Genomic DNA, 24,939 nt, shown 5'->3' with positions numbered 1-24,939 from the left:
GTGATTTTCGTTGGAAAATTTTTCATGCTCATATTTATAAGGTAGGTTCCTTATGTCCTTAGAAAAATGCTTTTAAAATATTTCGATTAAGATATTGGTTGTGATTACGGTGACCATATTTTTTCAAGTCAAAACCGAGACGTTATAACTTTATTTTATGTAATTTTCTAATAATGCTATTTTAACCCGCCTTTTTCTTATAAGCACACTAGTTGTACATAACATTTTCAGATATTTGATGGGTAGTTGTAATTTTATTATCAAGTAAGAGCTAATATTCAATTTAGGCTTATACTTTTTGAAAACCCGGGACAATTGGGATAAAAAATCTAAATCCGGAACAAATATTGCTTTTAAAAAAAACCGGGACACAAGGTAGAAATCCGGGACTGTCTCGAACAAACCGAGACATATGGTCACCTTGGTTGTGATTCAATATGAAGATTTTGCTTAATAACGAATGAAAATGTTATATAAAGATTTTATAGCTTTTTTTGAATGATATGGAGTAAAAACCTTGTACAAAGAGACTAAGTGACAATGTAGATGAAATCACAGAAACAATAGAATGCAGGTAGATAACTCTAGATTTTAAAATTATATACAAAATAGTTTCGAATCAATTTTCAAATCTCTAGTCGATACCATTTCGTCGATATTTAGGTATATAAAAAGATTAAATTAATTAAAGTACTCATTAAAATTGACTTATTCTGATAAAAACATAAAAAATACCAACCGGTAATAATGATATTAGCGGTTTTGGCTACTTTCGCGCAGTATAGACATCACATTGAATTTTTTTAATTTAAATTTTCACATGGTACAATTTTGAAGAAAATTTGATGCAAGTTAATGAGATGTTGATAACAAATAATTCGGTAAGCAATGCAATAATCCAAAATTATATATTACGATGTATAAATTGGTTTCTAAGATACAAATTAAGGACACACATTGACATGTCTGACTATAGTATTTTAATAAAAAAAATATCTAAATAATTCAGAATTCTCATGCCTTAGTTAAATCAAAACATACGAGTAGGTATTTGCTTAATTGAGATGTTCCAATTACACAATGATGTTGAATATGATCCTAACATATGAGAACAAATATAAAAACGATGCTGAAGAGAAAAGTTGAACTAATAACTAATGACAAATAATTCAACATGCATTCGTAAATCCCATGACTTAAAAGTCTAATATTTTCATAGAGAATCGTACAGGGGCCACTGAAAAAACTATAATTTTCTTTAGCTATTTTATTACCAGAATATTATGATTATGTAATATCAGAGCAAATCTTGCAAAGTAATCTAGCAGAAAAATAAAACGAATAAAAACATTCGCACTGAGTGAAATATTCGTAATCTCCTAGTTTTATCACTGAAGAAAATGGAAATTCTATAAATAAAAAATTTCAAATGCTCATATAAAAATACTAAAACAAGAGCTCGTAAATAAACACAACAAGCAAGATGAAATACTGTAATGTAAATGTATAAAAAAATGTAAATTTTTAAAATTAGAAATTTTTTAAACGTGTTTTCTTATTGAATTGTCAACAAATTGGATAAAAGATTAGCACAATTTTAAGGATTAAAAAATAATATTTTGTACTCATCTTATTTGAAAATTTACATAATTTGAACATTTTCTTGCTATGCAATATGAGTCTTAAACACCAATTTCAAAATTAACATAATCTGTTTTTTCTTTTTATATACTTGAAGCTATTTTATCATGAAACATCTGATACTTTTTTGGCAGTACTTAGAATGTCTAAATTGGATGCCAATCCATTGATTGGGCGACCGAGTATGAATTCACAAAATATAACTATTAAAAAGTGAAAAGCTTTCAATACGAGTATTTAAAAAAACAGCTAAAAATATTTAGTTTTTTAGTTACTTAGTATTAAATTAATTACTTGATAGTTAAGGTATCAAAATACAATCAGATAATAAAGTTTAAAAACGTATTTAATTAAAAGATATATTAAGTTGGCAAATACACATACGTTAATAAAAGCAGTTAATTATATGTTATAGTAATTCATTAATAAATATAAAAATAATATTAATAAATATCACAAAATACTTGGTTATGAAAAAATAAATTACACTATTATATTATTACGAATATTTCACTACATAATATTAAACTTCTTTTCAACAATATATTTCTCAAGCAAACTAAAAGCAAAAACTAGACGTTACAGCTTTACTGGATTTAGACAGCAACCTTTAGCCCTCTGTAACAGAACCTACTTCAGCAATTAGGGCAAGACGTAACAAAAAATATGATTAGACAAAACAAAACATACCAACGAGCAAAACATACAGCCTAAAAACAAATACAAAAAGGATGCCAAAAAGAATCACAATATTTGACCAAATGTCATACTAAAACAATAAACATCCATTCATAAGGGACCACCACTACGCAAGGGAAATATCAGGATAATTTTCAGTTGTAAATCATGAGTTTATCATTCGCCAGGATAAGTGACATATAACACTATTATCTCAAGTCTAATAAAACTTAATATACGTAAAATATCAATTACGAAAGAAATACGAGTTCCTACATTTTGGTGCTATATAGATCCCTGTATCATATATGCAAAAAAAATGATTCCCTGTATCACAATGATATGGAGTACATTGTAATCTGATGGTAATTATAATTAGAGACAAAAAAAGAAACCATACATATTTATGTTTAAGTAAAATTACAAGTTATGACTATGAAACGATTTTGCAAACATGCATATTTCTTTTAACAGTAAATTGATTTGCAAAATGGTTAATTGATGAAATCCCCATGTATTGTTCCAGCTTATTGAAGAAATACTCAGATCAATTAAAGTTTGAACACAGCAACATTTGAATAAAATAGAAATGGAATTCAAAATTCGATAATATTTTTCCTTTATAGTATGTACATACAATTATTCTGTACGCCTTAACACAGTGGTTTCCAACCTTTTTGTACCGCGCCCCCGGTTTTTTAATAACTATTGTACTTATACTTATCGTTTTATATTTTTAAATAATAAATTAAATGATTTTTTTTAAACACAGGTCGACAAAATAATTATATAATAATAAATAATAACAGGTCTCGGATTTTGATGAAACTTGGCATAATGGTCATAAAATATATGCCCAAATTAACCGTGATGAAATATTAGAGGCCTATGAAAAGCGGTTTGATTATAAAAAGTAAGTCAAAATTCGGGTTTAAACTCCAAAATCGAAAAAAAAACATAAAAAACTTTTTTACATGAAAATTAAAATCTTATAAATTTTGTCGTTTCCTGGTCCCCTTAAATGATCTGTCCAACGGATTTCTGCAACGATTTTTTTTTTCAGATAAATGCAAATATGTTTGAAGATTATCTAGGGAAAATAGAAAATAAATATGTTTGGAAATTACTCGCTGGAAGCTACAAAAAGATATTTAACAGAAGCGAAATAAAGAGTTGCAAAAATCCATTTCACAGGTGATTTGAAAAGAAAAGGTCCAGGAAACCATAGAAATTATATGATTTAGGGAGCGATTTTGCCGCATAACAGAAAAATGTTAGGCAAGGCCATGTTATGATAAATTTTCCATACTAAATATTGACAAAAGCCATATGGTTGCTGTGCAGTCAAACAATTTTCTCAGGTTGTCAGATAGAAAACATTACCTAGAAACCGCACAAATGCCAAAAAAGCGATCTTAGATAACAGGGCCTTTCTGACTCAGCTTCATAACATACGAGTGACGTTGCAGTTTATGTGTAAAACGCCTGAATGCAAAGCAAATACATGACATTTTGACAGTATTCACTATGATTCAGTAGCATAATGTATAGAAGTTGAAGCGAAACATTGCCTTGCTATAACATTTGTCTGTTATGCGGCAGAAGCGGTCCCTTAAAATATAATGTAGAAAAATTTCTAGACTCCAATTTTTGCAGATTATTACCGAATTTTGACTTCAGATTCGCATTACGCGGTAAAAAAGCATTGGAAAACAAACAAATCCAATACAAACAACTTTTTAATTTTGTAGACCTATGTAGTAATTAAACGTTATCAACTTCTGATTTAACATATACTTCAGTCACTTTTCTTCTCTAACTTCTAGAATAACTTGACTAAATCAGGTTCAATAATAGAACAATTGATTTGACTTGAATAACGTTAAAATAAAACTGAGCATTCACGAGCTAAACTAAATAATTCCAAACATGCTACTAATCATCCATCGCCTGATAAACTCATGACAATAAAAAAAAATATCCTGCAATATCCATTACAGTGGTCCCCAAAAGTATCAATTAATCCACGCTCACCGCACACGCTCATCGACATAGCACCAACAGCCGCCGAATGTCTGCTGTTCGGTGTCGACGGTGCAGAAATCGCTTGATTTTTAGTCGACTTATGCTGATGTCCAGACTCACCGGCGTCCAGGTCGATAGTGCTGTGAGGAGCTACGGCCAGACTGTAACGTTTGTGCAGAGAACCGGATCGTTCGGAACCGGGAGTCACTGAGCGTCTAACCGGACGCACGGGAGGGTTAGGGGCAGCACCAGGTTGCTCGGTCCAACTGAACACCTCGTACATGGACGTGGCCATACGGTCTGATGTCGCAAATCAGGTTTCGGGGTAAAGGTTAGACTTATAAAAACTTATTTGAAAGCATGCGGAGGTAAAGGTCCGGTGAACGTGCAATTGGGGTTGTAAGAAATTGTAATAAAAATTTATTGGTTGTTCGAAAAATAATTGGTATTGGTAGCAAAGTGCTGGATAAAAAATAATTAGTCGAGAGTTCAAGTTCTTGACTATTGATTTAAATAAATTTAACTTTTTATCGATCCAACTATGGCAAATTTACATCTACTAATAAGGGGGTCTTCTACCTTGTGGCCAAGTTTTTTCATGAGCTAAAACGTGTCAACCGTTTTCATATGCATTTTTGTGTGGGACATTTCGAGATCAAATTACGGTCAAATAAAAGACAGTAAAATTTCAGTAAAATTTATGTTCAAAGTATAGTAATAAACAAGTTAAATGCAAAAAAACCGCACCTTAATTGCATTATTGGTTTCCTTACGATTCATTCTCAAAAAACAGTATCAAAAACGAGGCTACAGATAGAAGACCCCTTAAGAGCACATGTGATTGGATTTCCAAAACTTGGTGCAAATCCGAAATAAAAATTATCGCATTGAAATTTTCGAAACTAGTTCTGGTGTACTGTCAACTTATCTTCCCATACACATATGACCTAATCCTCGTATAAAATAGCTATATTATATCACAGGTCTCTTATGTTATGAAGTCGCATTAATTGGTAGTCCCCAAACTGCCAAAAAGCTATTAGTTCAGTCATTTAATAATTTTACCTTAAAAGTTTTCTGGAAGTTATGAAAATTGGTGATTTTATAGATCTTAATGTGATCTTTACGAATTTCAACTTTGCGACCTCGAATTTTTGCCGTTGCCGCCGCCATATTGGAAAAATTGCTCAAAAATCAGTTTTTTAACGATATCTTCTTTCCGACTCATGTTACAATAAAATATCTATGTACAAAATTAAACTAGACAAAATTTCCTATAATTTTTACAATAACTTTTTCTGTAAAATCAGTAGTTTTAGCGTACGTGCGCCGCAAAGTCTTTGCAGCTCGCGCCGCCATTCGGACCTCCCGGTATTTGACCGCTCATATCAAAACCTATAAAATTAGCAATTTTCAAAACTTCCAGACAATTTTTAAGGTAACAATTTTTTGCACCAACTGACTGGGCTATATGTATATGGTGCTTATTCAAACGTTTTTCACAATGTCAACTGCTAAAACCTAACCTCCAAATGGCACAAATATCAAAATACAACATTAGTTTGACTTCACGCAAATTTTATTTGTTGATGCGAGAAATAACATGAGAGAAATCGAACTATTTTAGTTATATTTTGATATTTTTATTTGGAGGTTATGCTTAGAATTAGTAGTTGAAATTGTGTAAAATGCTCGAATAAACATCATAGATATAGGCATTTTTCACAGTTTCGTTTTGACCACCAACTTATGCGACTAATCAACATAAGAGACCGTAACATTACATGGCTATTAGATCCGAGAATTGGCGCAATAGTTAGTTAAATTTTGGATTGGACGCTATTATAAACTTATCTTAAGTGAATAGTTAAAATATTAAAAAGTCTCTCATTTCTCCCTAAATTTTATTGAATCTCAATCAAAAATTAATAAATAATTGAACGTTTTCCTACATATTTCGTCCCTGATTAGATCGCAAAGTACACCGTTTATGTTTTAAATTATGCGTTAAATTCTCTATTGAGAAAAAATTACTTTCCGAACAACCTAAACTATTTAGTCTGCAAAAACTAATTATCTTTCGTTAATCACTATAATCAAAGGTCGTTGAAAAATATTTAAAGTTTCAAATATGCTCAATTTTAACAATGTGGAATTACATTTTGCAACATCTGCTGCGTTATTTACAACGTTATTCAAAAAGCAGCTAAGTTTCTTAACTTTTGTGTATAGTAATATAGTAAAATAATTCTAGTAATATTATCAAATTTCTCATGACTTCAAATAAGTCATTATCTTTGAGCTTAAAAATCAATGTTATTAAAACGTTACGCATCTTAAACGCAAATGTAAAAACATCCAATATTGGGTAAAATTATTAGTCAAACTTTTATTACTTAGTTTACTGGATCAATACAAAATCATCGCTATTTATTCCTATGTTTTTTATATGTTTTAAATTTAATATAACAATGTTGCACCTATATATTTTCCATAGTAGGATCTTCGGATTCGGAAAAACGATTATCTAAACGACAGAATTACTTTATAATAATTCACTTTCATTTATAGATTTCCAATGGAAAAGTACGTGAAACGACTGCAGATGAGTCTTTAAAATATAATTTGGAGCATAATTAAATATATACAATCGAGTATGTATTTCACATAATAATACTTAATATGTACAGTGCACATGTTAGAATGAATTTATACGATGGGATTATATTGCTACTTGTTATTTATGAGTTAATAGCGATGCTCTACTATTTTAGCATGTGTTCTGTTGGAATACACATTCATAATACACATTCTGCGATAATTTGGGTATATATTATTAGTATATTGTAATTTTATTATCATTATATTATAAACTTTTCTAACAAAATTTCACTATCTAAACATAATGATGCATTGAATAAAAATTGTATGTTGAGAACAAGTTTTGTGGATAAAAATATATTTCAACGATTGAAAAGCACAAACAATGGCTTTTTATTGTAAGCCGAACATATAAAACTGTCTTGGTACTAAAAATAATACTATATATAATATTGAAATGATAACTTATGAAAATTAACGAATTGTATTGGAGTAGCACTGAGGAGAAAAAATAAGTGTGCATAAAAAAATATATGATAAAAAAAAATACTGCAAAATGTCATCTTTCCAACGAGCATATATCTGGAATGGTTTAATTGATACTTTACGAAAAATCTACCGAAAAAATAATGGATTTCTTTTTACCCAAACTAATATTATATTGATCCAAAATCTGAACGATGTACCACCTGATCACCTTTCTTCAAACAACAATTTTTTTGACTTTTAGTAAAGACAGTTTCGTACGAACGATCTAATATTTTTTCCTTTTTCCTCTAATCAAACCAAGCAATAAGCAACAAAACAATAATAATAATTTTCCAACTGACCTTCTCCTGGCTGTCTGTCCAGTCCGCCTGCGCTCGTGGCGCGTTTTTTGCTTCCGTCCAGCTCGCGTTCTGATGACCTCCTAGTCAAAGGCGCCGCCGTGAACGTCACGTTGGTCGTAGATGTGGCTCTGAATTAAAAACAAAAATAGTAAATAAATAACCAACAAATAAACAATATGAAACAGTAAAACATTACAACACTGATATTGAATGAAATAAATTTAACGTCGTGATTTGGGCCTGATTGTAGTTCATGCGGTAATAGAAGTTCGAATTTGGAATAATGACAAGATGGAATTAGTTCAGTATGAAATTGTGTGAACCGAAAGTGGTTTCTACATAGAATGCAGTGTTGTAAACAATTGTAAAAATTTGATACATTTGTCATGATTAATAAACTTCAAAGCACACAGAACTAAATTATGTGGTAGCACTTTATGAGGTGTGTTCAAGAAGTACTCAGAATTTTTAAATATCTCTGGTCTGGAGAGTCTGATTATCAAAAAAATTTGTTATTGTGGTGGTACATATTCCCTTAAAGTATGATAAAAATTTCAACTATATGCATTGTTTACTTTGTCTGTGGTAGTCGCTAAGGTTCGACGTATTTTTATGGCTGTGCTATGCTTCCTATTGTTCAAACAATGGAAGAAAAATGCCGTCCTTTCATGGGTTTCTCCAACTTTGGAAACAGGAAAAAGTCATCCAAAGCCGTATCTGCCGAATATAGATGTTGGAGCATGACTACGGTATTGTTTATGGCAAAAAAAATTACAAATAAGCAACGATGAGTGACCAGGTGCGTCAGCAGTTTTGGAATAAATCTAGCAGCCACTTGTTTCATGCCACATTTGAAAGAATGAGGCAATTCATATGCCAACTTCATCAGGAACTTCTCTAATTGTGATTCGGCAATAATTCATAACAACTTTTTCCACTTTTTTTCACATATTTATCGATTATTGCCGTGTTGGGTCGACCGGAGCTCATGAGATGTTTGTCATCATCAACGTCTTTGCGACCACCAGTAAACACATGTTTACCATATGATATGTTGATGCAGATACTTGAGCCGTATCTGTTTAATATGGAGGTTAGAACACGACTACGGTTTTGGTATAGCAAAAAAATTACAAACAAGCAACGACTCGTGACCAGGTGCGTCAGCAGTTTTGGGATAAATCTAGCTGCCACTTGTTTCATGCCCATAACATTTGAAAGAATGAAGCAATTTATATGCCAACTTCACCAGCAGCTTCTCTAAATGTGAGTCGACGATAATTCATAACCATTTTTTCCACTTTTTTCACGTTATTAGCGTGCTGGGTTGACCAGAGCATTCCTCATCATCTTCGTCTTCCTGACCACCGGGGTAAACACTTGTTTTTTATAGCAGACTCACCATGGAATTTTTGTAACATTTCACACACTTGGTTACACTTTATTTCATTTTTTAAGCATTTTTTTGACCCTTCAACTCTTCCAACAAGCATAAAAACATCGTGATCATTAAAACACGTTGAACCTTATTGACTATCACAGACAAAGTTAACATTGAATATAGTTAAAAATGTCATCATACCAACATGTATACGAACACAATAAGAATAAAGTTTGACAACGGACTCTCCAGACCCGAAAAATTTAAAATTTTCTAGTACTTTTTGAACACACCTCGTATATAAAGTATTAGTGGATACATACTAATAACAAGAATACACTAATATTAAAAAAGATTTGAAAATAATTTTTAACTATGAATGCAATTATTATGTATTAATACAAACATCGAATTAATAAAATTATATAGATGCAAGTAAAAATGAAAAAAAAATCTAAATTATTTAGGATAGAGTCAAGAACTTACGTTTGCGTTCTTTGAAGATCAAAACCGAATGCAGCAAGCGTAAATATTTGATACGATTAGAAACAGACTTAGTAGATTGTAAAGTGATGAAACAAGCGTCCGTTAGGGGGCGTCGAGTTGAAGTTCGTTTTAATTTCGGTATTTCAGTCTATTACATGGAATTTCGATCCACGGTCCATTTGTGAATTGGGTCGAATTTGAGTAAATTTAATTAGAACCGTTATCGCTCTCTTACCGCGCAGACTGACGTTTGGGAACACCGCAAATCACTGAACGGGGAGATCTTAATTGCCGTATCGAAATAACATCGAAATTGCATTATATTACCGAGATATTGTCGGATGAGGTGCAGATAAGAAGATCGAAGCGTACCGTGAAATTTATCAAATTTTGGAAGTGAAAATTATCGAAATTCGGAATTAGGTTCTAATTAAAATTGATAATGAGATATATGAAAGTGAAATGAATGTACAAATGAATTGATTTAAATTGGCAGTGTTGAGTTATTAAATTAATCCTTTCGCTACGAGAGTGTTTTCCGCAAGAGTGATTTGTGACAAAAATATTTTCCAACCATTATCAATAAAATTGTACTTAAAAATGAAAAATTACACTTAAAAAAGAAAAACACGATTTAAAATTAGAATCATCATAAATTTAACTCAGAGTGATAAAAATTGAAGCTGTCGTCTATAGGCGACATTCGCACACACGGTCAAGCTGATGTCGTCTATAGATGACCCTAGTAGCGAAACGACTATTTTCAATAATGTAATGGCTGTAGGAGCTAGTATTTGTTGCACAAAATATTTTCAGATTTTCCAATAATTATCGATAAAATGTATTTGAAAATTAAAATTCACTAAAAAACTAAGAACCGCAACAACAAATTAGAATTCTTAATAATTTAACTCAGAGTGATAAATATTGAAGCAAAATTCGTCAGACTAGATGCCGTCTACAGGCGATATTCATACAAATAAGCAGTCAAGCGGATGTCGTCCATAGATGACCCTCGTAGCGAAACGATTATTTTCAATAATCTAATGGATGTACGAACCAGTAAAATGCGCAAGTATTTGTAGCACAAAATATTTTCAGATTTTCAAATAATTATCGATAGAATGTATATATAAAAATTAAAAATTACTAACTATCAACTAAAAAACTAAGCACCGCAATAACAAATTAGAATTCTTAATAATTTAATTCAGAGTGATAAATAATAAATCAAAGATCGTCACACTGGATGCCGCCTACAGGCGATATTCATACACAAAGAACGTCAAGCGGATGTCGTCTATAGACGACGCGCGTAGCGCAAGAGCTAATTTCAATTCAACTAAATTATCAACTTTAATAACATGTTTTATAAACCAAAGTTAAGTATGTAATTCGTAAAAATGTGAAATTAAAAAATGAGCGTCCTTATAAGCTGTCTAGTTATAAACGTATCTATCATATCATTTTAAACCATATTTTCAGCTTGACTACAGTGATCGAAGTAAGTGGCCAATTTTACGATAAAATAAAAATGTTATGGTAACACTATGTTATGGGTCTATCTTCATATGAATTAGTAATAACAATCTGTCAAAAAGCTGTGCGATCAGGCATTTTACACATAAAACCTAACATCACGTTTGTATCATCAAGGAGACATCAAAAAGATTCACGTATAATAAAATTGTTATTTGACGTTTGTGCGTTTTGTAGGTTATGTTTAATGTGTGAAACGCCTGATTGCGCATTCATTTACTACCAATTCATATGAAGATAGACCCATAATATAGCGTTAGCATAACATTTGTATTTTTTCGGAGAATTGTATACGAATTAAATTTAAATTTAATTACCCTAAATCTCTGTACTATTTTTGTAAAAACATATTTTTGTATTACGAATTCCTTCTCACGAAATCTTGCAGCACTTCACTTTTAAACATACTACACCGTAATATTTTGCATTGAATATTAATTTATTTTGCATTCAATTCTAATTTAAGTGAAACAAATTTAAATTTACTTTTCCGGAAATTACTCATATCAATGAAGAAGTACCAAGATTGCAAACGGTATTTCCCCCGCTGCAAAAATGATATTTTTTCCAGAGTGCAACATATCAAATGTCATTTTTAATCAAATACATCTATAAATAAAAATACAACTTGTAAGCACAAACGCGGATATTTTTCGTAACTGTTTACGCTACGTCGATATTTATGTACGAGGAACGTTCTGGTTTATAAATAGAAACACAGGCAAGTAAACATAGAACCGAAAGGTTAAAAAACTTAAGAAAAACATCACGAAAATGCATTTATGAACACGTAAGTCGAACATGAAAGAGATACTTTTCGACTCGAAAATTAAAGAAAAAAGAGGTATTTTAATATTAGAACTTATTTGATGACGAAAATGAGGGAAACATACAAGGCAAGTGATAAAAAGTTAAAAATAAATTCATAATTAAATATTTAAATGTTGCTAAATTGTACTAACTGTCCTTAACTAGACAGTTGTAAATAAAATAGCGAACAAAAAATTAAAATTAAAAAATAATGAACAGTTAATAAAAATTTATACGAATTGTAAAAATTATAGAGTAATCAATATTACAGAAAATTAGAATTCTCAAATATTACCAAATTAGAATTCTCAATAATTTAATAAGAGTGATAAATGCTAAAACAAGGGTTGGAACGCCGGATGTCGTCTGAAAGCGACATTCGTATACGCAAGTCATCTCAAGGTCAGAATGTCGTCTATAGACGACGCTCGTAGCGAAAGGGTTGATATATTAATTAAACATGAATTATATACTAATACAAAGTTTGCAAGTGATATTTAGCAATGAATAAATATTCGATGGCTCAACCTATTTCAAATCCTTATTTCAAATTTATATTACATTTGCTGATTATGCCTTGGTACGTTTAAATAATTTGTGTTAGAAAGAAACAAAATTCTGGGCCAACACATGCTTTATAGTTTTAGGTTGAAAGATGTAAATATTTGTGCCTACTTTAGACAAGAAACTGCATTTATCACTCAACATCGCACGTTCCATGTTTGTATTCGTTACGTGCGAAGGAAATAAATACATGGAGATGGACTGAATTTCGAAAATGTAATTTTTACAACTATGAGGTCAATTCTCAAATAAAATAAAAATGTTATACGGGGGTATATTTGTATGAGTTGACAGTAACAAAAGTCATATTGCTGAGGTATAAAGCATTTTACACATGAAACCTCACCTACAAAAAGCACGAACTCCAATGAACAGTTTTATAATAAATGGGACTTTCAGATGTCTCTTTGATAACACACACATGAAGTTAGGTTTTATGTGTAAAACGCCTGATCGCACAGCAAATACATGTAGTCCAAACATTATAGTAAGTTCACCTCGGAATTCGAAATACCCAGCTGTAAGTCTGTAAATACTTGTATATTGACACTCTAAAGTTGTCTCAAAACCTACATATGGTATTGACAGACACAGCTGAGTATCTCGAATTCCGTAATTCTTACCTAATGTAAGCTTAAATTACTGGATTAATAGCTTTTTGGCAGTTCATTACTACCAATACATACAAATATAGACCCCCGTAACATAACATAAATATTTTATCTGAGAATTGGCTCTTATGCCAAATCATGGATACGATTACATTACAAAAACAACAAATCGCAAATAGTTTTTCGGTATGAGTGGTTCATGAAGCATAATTATACATCAGTTGACTTTATTTGTTATTAGTCATCAGATTGCAAAGTTGGATTCGGTTAGTCTTATGATAGTAGATAAAAAAATTAATTAGTTTATAGTCCAGTCATTTAAGCTTAAATAAGGTAATAATCTCGGAATTCGAGGAACCCAGCTGTAAGTCTGTAAATACTTGTATATTGACATCCTAAAAGTTGTCTCAAAACCTATATATGGTAGGGTGTACGTACCATATGTAGGTTTTGAGACAACTTACATCCTATCATATGTAGGTTTTTGAGACAACTTTTAAATGTCAATATACAAGTATTTACAGACTTACACCCGTGCATCTCAAATTCCGAGGTGAACTTACTATAATGTCTGGACTATTAGTGCATAAATCCAAAATACTTCAAAGCTATTTACAAAACAACATATATCAATTATCATTTACTACTGACCTTCTATGTCCCCAGAAGGATCCACCAGTGTCTGCTGGTTCGAGCATACGCGGCGTCGAGCTTCCGAACGCGAAGACGATATTGCTGCGGTCGTTCCTGCGCTTCGTTTCCATCCTGGCTTCGCGTTCCTGGTTCTTGCGCAGAATCGCCTCGCGTCGGTCGCGCTCTGCTTCCCAGATCGCCTTCTTGCGTTCTTCGACCTAGAATTAGGATGGACACATTGGAAAATGAGATAGGTAAATATTACAATGTACAAGAAAAAATTAGAACAGGCAGTGTATGGAAAATACAGATCTATGGTCTGCCAATAAACCATGAGTTTTGGTTAATCCTTTATGGGCCGAATTTTTGTTTTAAATCCAAAGAATTAGGTAAACACAAAATCAGTAAATATAAGCCTGTATATGCAAATAAAATACAAAAAATTTAGTTTTACCAACTTTATTGGTATTAATGAATTATGTGACTTTCAAGTCACAGCGGCCTATGATGTTCGCACTTCTGAGTATGAAAATGTTATTACAGGTTGAAAAGTCTACTAAAGGCCATGAATATTGATATTTGTTATCTTCGCAACGTTATAGAATTAAGATTTATAAATCACGAAAAAGGCCATGTTTATTTGGTGAAATACTAAAATTTTGAATGTGACCTGCATGTCACTTGAAAGTTACGAAAGCCCATAGAACCCATTCTTGAAAATAATACGAAAAACTGCTGAAATTCTGTATATGCAAAATGCTAATAATAAAATATTCTCATAATAAAGAGTAATTTTCTGTTAAAATCAGTTTTTTTACTATATCGATCATAGGATCATGTGTTCTTTGAGCTATGATTAGCTGACTGACATTTATAATTTAATATTTTTTATGAGAAAGCAACTAACGCTACAATGGTTATTAGTATTATCAAATTACTTATTCGATATATTTTAATAATGATTTTTGGTTGAAAAGCCTAGCAAAGGTCATGAATATTAATATTGGTTTTCCCGACAATGTTATAGAATTAGAATTTATAAATAAAAAAAAACATTATTGTTTGGTGAATTGCCGAAAAAATTGGAATGTGACCTGAAAGTTACGAGAGCCCATAAAAGGTTATGATTGGAAAAAAATTAAATATCTGCTGAAATTCTGTATATGCAAAATCATTCAAAATGTCGATACGTTATGATTTCTCATAATAAAGGACAACTTTCTGTTAAAATCAGTTTTTTTTACTATATCGATCAGAAGAGTATGGGTTCATTGAGCTGTGTTTACATTTATAATTTGTTTGATAGAATTTATAATTTCTATGATAGAGCAACCCCGTAGTTAACCACATTTCTTCAAATATCTATTTACTATATATGTATTAAATATGAGTATCTAATAGTAATAATTTGTCTGTTATGCAGCAATTACCACGAAAGGCGGCTTTCACATAGTTATCGTTAAGATCTATAGCCTCAAAGAAAAATTTAATGCTTGATATCGAGCTTGGCCAAATGAATGTGATGCCGAAATCGAACTCAATTAAAATCACAAATAGTAATAATATTTACAATGTAAATTAGACATTCTGCAATGTTGCAAGAAAATGGATCAATTGACCGAAATCTCATGTGACACATGGCACTTAAAAAGATTAATTTTGTGTTGTTATGATTATGTTTTTTTAATGAGAAAAACACGTTTAAGTTGTTTATCAATTAAAAAGCAAAAAGAATAATATCAATCCGTATTTAAGCTTTAAATAACATTATAGTACGGTTCATGAAAAAAAAATCTTTCCAACTATAGAAGGATATCATTTATAAATATAGGAAGAATATCATTTATTAAAATAATAGTTCTCTATTTGCGAACTATCAATCATTTATATTGACTACATAATCGTTAGCATTTCCCAGACGTAATGGAGTTTCGCAGTAATCTAAATGCAGATCTTACAAGATCTGCTATGTATGATCTGTTATGGTTAGCTCCCATGTGCTCAAATCCTTTGACACTTTGTCATATCTAGTTCACATCGCACTCAAGTGATTTGCGACATGTTCAATTTATATCAATATCTTGCATCTTTATTCTGGAACGCAGAAGGCTGTTTCAAAGCGATAAACACAATTTGTCGTTACGTTAAAAGCTTTTATGATAACATAATAAGAGCAAAAATACACCAGGAAGTGTATTTTAATGCAATTAATATTGTTGACGTGATTATTTGGAATTTTGTTTGATGCGTGGAAAATGCCATACACGGAGATAGGGAAATAAAGATGCAGACATAGACGTTTTCTCAATATTTTTTGAAGTAAAACTTCTTTAGGCGCAACGAGGGGGTAAACTCAGCCAAAAAAACCATCATTAGGACGGAAGTGCGTTACGTAAAAAATACTGATTGGTCATTGGCCATCGAAGTGGTCATTCTAAACGAGTTGATATGATTGATCGAGATCGCCTCGTCACGTGATATCTTTCATTCTATACTTCAAATATCAAACAACCAATGTCAAGGTTATGTCGAAATCTAGATTTAATGAAAATCAAACCATAATACATCGTCGTCATAAATAATATTAATAAGAAAACAAATTTAACATCTAAAAATGTCGTGCTGTTTAAGAAACGTAAGCTTTAATTTTTTTATCCATAGTTGCTATATATCTTCAAGGTAATTAAAATCCAAAATAATTTTATAGGCAAGACAGATTAGTAGTAGACCTCAGCAGTATTTATTGCTACAGATATGTATATAGGTTGCCATTCAGCTGATCAAGAAAAATATGTATGTCAGCAATTCCATAAAAATTAAGTTATTGATACAGGAGGGTTGTTATAACAACTGATTCTGATGTAAGTGATGATTTAGTTCACGCTGTTTTGGAAAGTTAGTAGAGTGGCAATAACGATGAATAACTAGTGGGGCGCATGGCATCGTGCCTTAGGGCAAATTGCTGGACTTCCCGTACCAAAAATTATTAGTTTTTTAAAAACGATTAACATCGTTGAAAAAAATTTACTTCGAAAAAATTAGATTTTTGAGAAACTATAAATTTGACAAAAAATTACTTTTTTTTTGAAAAAAAAAATGTTTTCATTATTTTGACATATTTTGGAAATTTTGAACTTTTTTTCAAAGCAATCGTACTGCTTTAACTGCATAGAGACAAAATATCGAAGCGTAAACATTGGTACGAAACCCATAGGAATGTAAAAAAAATTATACTCATTATTAAAATCTCTATAAAATATCTGATAATTTGATGTGCATATGTCTAATGATCATTTTTGACCGCCAAATGGCATTTTTTTTACTCTTTTTACAAGATATCCAAAAGCGCTAGACCTGGCTTCATGAAAATTTGATCAGTTCTTCATCTTGTTAATACAAGTAACATGTTGTTTGAATTACTCAAATCGGACGCTCCGTTCTCTTAAAAACTGGGTTACCGTTTTTGGCATTTTTTGCCCCATATCTTCGGAACGGCTAGACCTGCCTGCGCCAAAAACTAATCAGCAGGTCTACTTATCAATACGAATCGAATGTTTTTTGAATTATTCAAATCGCTTTATCCGTGTTCCCGAAATCGTCGACGAAAATTTGTATCCGCACACATACACACATACACACACACATACATCAATTTTTTTAAGGTATGCCAAAATGTTCAGAAGGTTTTGAAACGTAAAGATAAATAAAAATTTTCATTTTCGATTTTTTTGCGATTACTGTAACTTGCCCTACGGGAATTAAAAATAAAACCATATGTAACACTTTGTTGACCGATCACGAGTTTTTTTATGGCCGAACACTGCTGACCGAACTAACGGTTATGTACCATTACATGTAGATGATTGTTTTAGAGCTTTTCATACGAAAAAAATGTCAAAAGTTGAATAAAAAATAAAATTTATTATTTCATTGTTTTCTTCCATATTCTATTGCGAAATTAATATATAAAACCCAAGAAGAATGTTTTGTTCTTCAGTATCAGCTCGAACACATCACTATTATTGATGGAGCTTTCTTAGAAATTTAGACAATTTCCTGACTGAACGTATGTATCTCGCTTTAGATATCTCTGGTAGTAAGCGAAACGATATTTTAAATTCTTATTCTTTTTTTCTTAATTGTCATCTTGTGCAATAGCAATAAAGTCTAAACTTTTTATATTCATATAATATATATAGTTGCTGCTATATAAATAATTATTAAACATCGGACCTGAGGAATTGAGCTCTGGGGATGCGCTTACAAATCTAATATAGCTTAATGCAGAGAACTCAGTCAAAATTTACGTGCAATTCTTATTCTCCGTGGTACGTGACAAATGAAACCATTCACAGGGACCTCGATATGAAAACGGTGCAATTAACGTTCAAATAATTCAAGGAAAAATACATGCGCAACTGGACTCATATTCGAACCCTTCTATAGTTGACATTACTCAACCTTTTGGAATGAGGAGATTGAAACGACAATGGCCTTTCGACTTAGTCTTCGATTAGGTCTAATATAAAATCATATAATTCTGAGAAGTTCTCATTGGAGTTCTTCTTAGACATCGCTCTTAAAATATTGTCATTTTAGCTTATAAGAATGTTTATGTATTTCTGATTGCTAAATAAAAGTGAGTAATAAAAAAATATATATAATAATATATTCTCACCTGAGAGCGCCTGTCATTATCCCTCAGCCGCATCTCCTCGATCCGTTTCCTCCTCTCTCTTCTCTTTCTGTTCCCTGAACCTCTGCGCGGCCAACGCTTGGGCCCTCAGCTCCTCGAGCCGACGCTGGCGTTTCTTCCTGCCTGTCGCGAACGTGCCGCAGTCGCTCGTCCGTCGCGGGACGGTCGCGAGACCCGGCCGCCAAGCACCACCTGAATCGGATTGGAAATAGTTAGATGGATAGAAAAAAATTCATATATGTCAAATGAAGCGAGTGTACTAATATGTAGTAGATAAATTGGATACAAAATGTTGAAAAATACGGGGAAGATTTTGTCGTAAGATAGACCGATGTTATGTTAATGCTATGTTATGTAGCAGTTTTCATACAAAAATGGTACTAAATACTGTCAAATGCTATGTGATTGTTGCAGTCAGGCGTTTTAGACAGAAAACCTGGCCTAGAAAACGTATTAATGTCAAAAAAAAACTATGTTATCATAACTAGATCTTTGAAACATGGCTTGATAACATATGAGTGAAGTTGCATTTTATGTGTCAAATGCCTTATGTACAGCAAATACAAGGCATTTTGTCAGTATTTAGTACCATTTTGTATGAAAACTGAAACGTAGCATACCCTTGCCATAACATTGGTCTTTTTTACGACAGATAAGGTCCATAAGTAAGTAACACAATGCTAGGAAGTTATTGTCAATTTATATACAAACAACATATATGTCTTATGATTCCTAAATGTAATTATTTTCATAGATTGCAGAATAAAAATAAAAAAAAATAAAAAAAATATCTTATGATTTACCATATTTGCTTTTCACATTATGTAGTTTAAGTGTAATTTATTATGATTTACAGAATTGAATAAATCAATGCGCTTTTGCCAGATTTAATTGAAAAAGAAGAAATGTATGTGGGTGTGCTAGAATTTTTTTGTAACAGAGTAAGTAGTACAAGTGTTTTTTAATAGGATCTTAAAATATTAAAGCATGTTTTGTCTCGATTGGACATGTAAACCGAACTGCATAATATTGTCATAGTTACTGTCCCGCAGGCCGATGCAGTAAACAGAACTGTGCAGGTGCGTCATTTCTGACAGGTGACATAAAATTGAACTATCATTTATATCATTTACAATTTCGGTTAGCGTTATTATTATCGACTAATTTTGAATTTTATATATCTTCTTTCGTTTAAAATTTATCAAACTTTAATAATGTGTAATAATTTTTGTGATTGTATATTATTTAAGTTATCTTAATTAATGTAAAAAAATCACACCTGGGGTTTGTTGAAACAAAACCTTGTGGCTAGTCGTAATTTACAAAAATTATATACAGATTCAAGTGAAGAAGATTGAATGAATTATAGTTTGTAGGATGTGGGCACATGTAAATTCTGTTACAAGAGATACTATAGATTTTATTTGTATTATTATAATAATTATAGTTTACGTTGATTTATGATAAAAAATTATATTATAGGTGACATTTTATATTTTATTTGTATTAATTATAGTTTACGTGATTTATAAAAAAATTACAAGCAAATCTTTTTTTAAATAAGTAAATAAGAAATTATCTGAGGTATTGTTGTTCTATTTTGTCGATAATACTTGCCCCGGTAGATGTTACAACTAGCCCTAAACACGGGGTAAATTTTAATACCGGATTTTTTCTAGAAAATAATTTATTGTAAAATAATGAACAATAGTTATGAAATTATTTTCACTTTTATTTGTTAGAGGAATAGATAAAACATCTATTTACCTCTATTTCATAGAAATATAATCAGAGGATTTCTAGATATATTATTTAAAAAGAACTGTTACCAAGCCCCTAGCACCGCCACATAACTTACTTTCATATGATTATTATTGAAAAGCTATGACTCTCTAAATAAATTTAGAACTTAAAAAAATCGTAACAAGAAAATAACTTTCTGGTAATGTTTTATCTAAAATTGGTATAAATATTTCTATTATAGTAAATATTTTCTAAGTCATATAAATTCGATTAATAATAATAAATATATATAAAATATCTAAAAATTCACAATAATAATACACACACATACTATAAATATATTAATTGTCAGAGTATTAATGGCAAATAGTTCAGCTCAAGTAATGAGACTTCTTTCTATATATGGTAAAATAAAAATGAATTTAGTTATTAAATGCGAGCAAAAATATCTGCCAATTACAAAATAAATCTGATCATTATAATGTAAAATATAATAAATTAAACTGACGAGCCAATTCTCGAATAAAAAAAAATATGGTGACACTATGATACAGGTCTATGATCGTATGAGTTGGTAGTCACAAGCTGCAAAAAGCTATGAATTTGTTGTGCCATCAGGCGTTTTGCACATATGTGACATTTGTGTCTTTTGGAGGTTAGGTTTTATGTGAAAAACACCTGATCGCACAGCAAATACATAGCTTTTTGACCCGCAACATAGCAATACCCTAACATTTCTAATTTATCCGAAAATTGGCCCCTAAATATATAATCAAGATATCTACTTATTGAAAATAAAATAAAAATAAGAAAAAGAAAAGTTTGAAGGCAAAAAACGCCCAAAATCATAGTGACATGCAGAAAAAAGTCAGACTTATTGTAGAATATGAAATTGATTATGAAGTTCAATACTTGGTATGTTAAGTTATATTAGATCATGAATAAATACAATCAACATTAGAATTAAATAGTTAATATTTTCACAACTGGGAATTGAAATCAGATCTAAATGTTCTAAATCGGTACAAAAATCACAAGTATGTAAGATTATGGAAAAAATACACAATATAACTACTATCTAAAATACAAAAGTCGAATTTCGAAAGTTCAAATTTCCGAACCTGGGTCGTTGTTTTCGGCATCGAAGTTCGTTGAACGTCTAACATCTGTGTTGTGGAGCCGCACACGAATAGAACAGAAAATACATCTTATCAGAATAAAATAGATAACATTTATAATATAAATAATATAAATTAAAACAAATAAAACAGTTCATAAATTCAAACGACACAAACACAAAGCAGAGCGAGACAAAATGCTGCAAGAGAATGCTGTTAGTTAATCAAAAATTCCTGTAAATCAATCAATATTATTATTCAGGCTGGGTTAATATAATAAAATATTTTCATCGATTAAATATCATTCTATAATACAATAATATACAATGGCAAATCGGAATGCATATTAGTAAATGTATGCTAAATAAAAAGATCAAGGATTTTATAAAACGTCCTTACTAACGACAATATTTTTTTTCTTTCACTTCAAACAGATGTGAAAATATCTGAAATAAAACAGAAATTCCACTTTTGGTTTTGATGTATTTTTATAATATAAATGCATTTTTTTCTTCAAATCAGAGATATCAATTTTAATATGCGTAAAAAAATTTTAACACGTTAGTCGCCATATCAGTCATATGCGTCAGTCGATAAGAAACCGGTAAAAAATATTGTAACAAAATTAAAAATAAAATGTATATAAATGCATAGCATACATATTACCAATAGTCAAGTAAAAATGTAAATTAAAGTTATTTTAAATGGCTATGTATCAAATATGAAATTTGCGTTAGTTTCTATAATAAATTACCAAAAATATACTATGTTAATTTCGAACATGTCACTTGAAAATAATATACGATGAGATTTTTCAAATCACACACATTAGCAATAAGGATTTGGTAAGGAACACACACGGCAGAACGGCACGCGATTCCACCATAAGTCATAATCAATATAAGACAGCATTCTTACGTTTCACAGAACAATTTAATATAGTACTTTAATATTAGAATTTCTAAGTTTTATTAGGTTGGCAACTGAGTAAATGCGATTTTACTCTCAGACGGTTTCAATTTTAAGGTTTGCTGACGTAGTCCAAATGTAAAATACCCTGAGTTGTTAATCAGTAAAAGAAGAGTTTTTTTTTGCGATTGCGTAGTTTTCGTTTGGCGTTGAAAGATGAAAAATCAAATCGAAAATTTTTGTTATATTTTGCTTCTTTATTTTTGCGAAGGTAAAACGGCATCTAAAGTTCACAAATTTTTTTTAGCTGTTTATGGTGATAAAGCCTTAAAAAACGGCAGTATCAAAATTGGTTTGCTAGTACTCATTCTGGTGATTTTTTACTCAAAGATAAAAAATGCTCTGGTCGTCTAGATGATATCACTCTTACCACCGAACCAAACGATCAATTCTGATGTTTACATTGAGCAACTAACGAAATTAAATAACGCAGTTGAAGGCAAACTGCCTAAATTGACAAATCGAAATGGCGATTTATTTCATTATTGACATCACATATCTTTGGCCACTCGGCAAAAAAAAACTGAAGCTTGTTTGGGATATTTTGCCACATCCACCATCATCTTAACCATGCACCTTCTGATTACTATTTGTTTCGATCTATACAAAATTCCTTGAATGATAAACAATTTAATGATTATGATGATGTCAAATTGAACCTGATTCAGTTTTTTGCTAATAAAAACCATAAGTTTTATGATAATGATGCTGCATAAAAGATAGCAAAAAATGACTTTGATTCTAGCAAAAATCCGCACTTACTTAGATGCCAACCCGATAGTTCAATACACAATTTAGCAAGGCTTTTGACAAGGATTAAAATGATATCAATTGAATACGTTTACAATATGACTTAACATTATAATTGGGTCAATTGCAACAAGCTCGTTTTCACATTCCTTAAATCTAAGTTAATTCTAAACAATCCAATAACCGTATTTACTAAACATGAGGAAACTACCGAGTTAAGCATAACTTTTCATTATAAGCTTAATAACAATGATATTTTGCGAAAATAAATTAAAAATGATCAAGGATTTCAATAGGAGACCGTAATATTGTGGAACCTATTATATAATAATAATCAAAATACCTTCGTGGAATTCATTCTTGTACGTACATAGTTTAATAATAGTTACAAGAATCAGGAAAACATTTGCTTAGTGTACATACTTGAAACTATATTTCAATTAACTTTTGCCGAGTTTTAGTGCGCGATAATCAATCAGACGTGCATACCAATTTTTAATTAAAATAGAAATATTTGTGATTTTATCATAATATGCACTATGTAATTTATAATTTCAATACTTTTGAAATTAGGGTCGACCATATTATAAAATTATATATTATATTTTACTATATATATAAATTAATGTAAAAAATTCAAGGAGCTCAATACTTCAAATATATTATATATATCAACGCGTTTTTGAGCCTGTGACTCGATTCCTTCATTTATTATTATAAAAAACGATACAAAATTTTTTTTTTTAAATTTTTTACTTAGGGGAAATCCCGTAACGCCGGACGGCACCAAACACCGGACACTCTATTTAGCACGTATTATTTAAGCGAGTATAAATCTTTTCATTTCAAAATACAAGTGAAAGGGGCTTTGGGGCACAAAGGTACAGGATCACGCGCAAAGCCTCGCCTGTGACACCCGGATAAATAGTTATTTTTTTGCAATATCTAAGAATATTCGTCAAAGACACATGTGCAGACATTCCAAAGTGTGGAGATGGATCTATATATGTGATCAATGCAGGTTATTTTGAAATGTCCGGTACTAAGTGCCACTGTTTAAAATCATATTTTTTGAGACCAAAGTTTGATTGATAGTATTATTATTTTTTTTGGCAAAGATAGCGGTTTTGTTAATTTAGTTTGATTTCTAACTTTCTTATCTAACATAAATCATAATTTAAACACAAATCTAAATTATTGCAATAATTAAAAAATACGATAATTTTTGTCAGTAAATTTTTCAAAAATGTGTGCATTTAGTGGATAATTAGTGTCTATATAAAATTGATAGCATAAAATTCAAGATAAGCAAATAAAAGAATTATTTTGAACAAAACTCATAATTTATATATTTTTTTCAATTCGACAATCGCTAAAGATAATAATAAAAAACTAGAGAATGAAAGAAAGTTTATATCTTTACAAACCAAAATTTTAATTTAAAACCAAATTGTTCTCCGTAATAATGAGAGAATTATAGATGATGCCAATTTTTAGTCTATTAATGATGAAAGCTACAATTTATCAAATGTGTTTAGCATTTAATAGATTATATGTATCTAAATATATAAAATAGATTTAAATATTTATTTCTCGTTCAATGTGTTTGTTATTCATCATATTAGAAACTGACAAAAAGAGATATTTTATAGTAATTTTCGTTTAGCACGGTTTATTCATATATAATAGTGTATTTTTCAAGTTTTTTATGGTTTAATCATAAAATATATAAAACAAATTCTAAGCAAAAATAATAATAATAGATTCCAAAAGAATTCTTAACAAAGACGATTGATCATTATTCGCGTTATATTCCTCATGTCTAGCAAATTAAATTTTTACTGCAAACATCATATTATATATC

At 30.6% G+C, this 24,939-nt stretch overlaps 1 pseudogene; it reads right to left on the bottom strand.

The window, feature by feature from the left end:
• LOC113374764 overlaps positions 1-24,939 on the bottom strand; it is a 39,351-nt pseudogene that overhangs the window by 13,286 nt on the left and 1,126 nt on the right.

Source organism: Ctenocephalides felis, unplaced genomic scaffold, assembly GCF_003426905.1.
Source record: "Ctenocephalides felis isolate EL2017-DRISC unplaced genomic scaffold, ASM342690v1 CF-g0.4_SCAFFOLD_01886, whole genome shotgun sequence".
Taxonomy (NCBI): Eukaryota; Metazoa; Arthropoda; class Insecta; order Siphonaptera; family Pulicidae; genus Ctenocephalides; species Ctenocephalides felis.
This window is presented reverse-complemented; position numbering and strand designations above follow the sequence as displayed.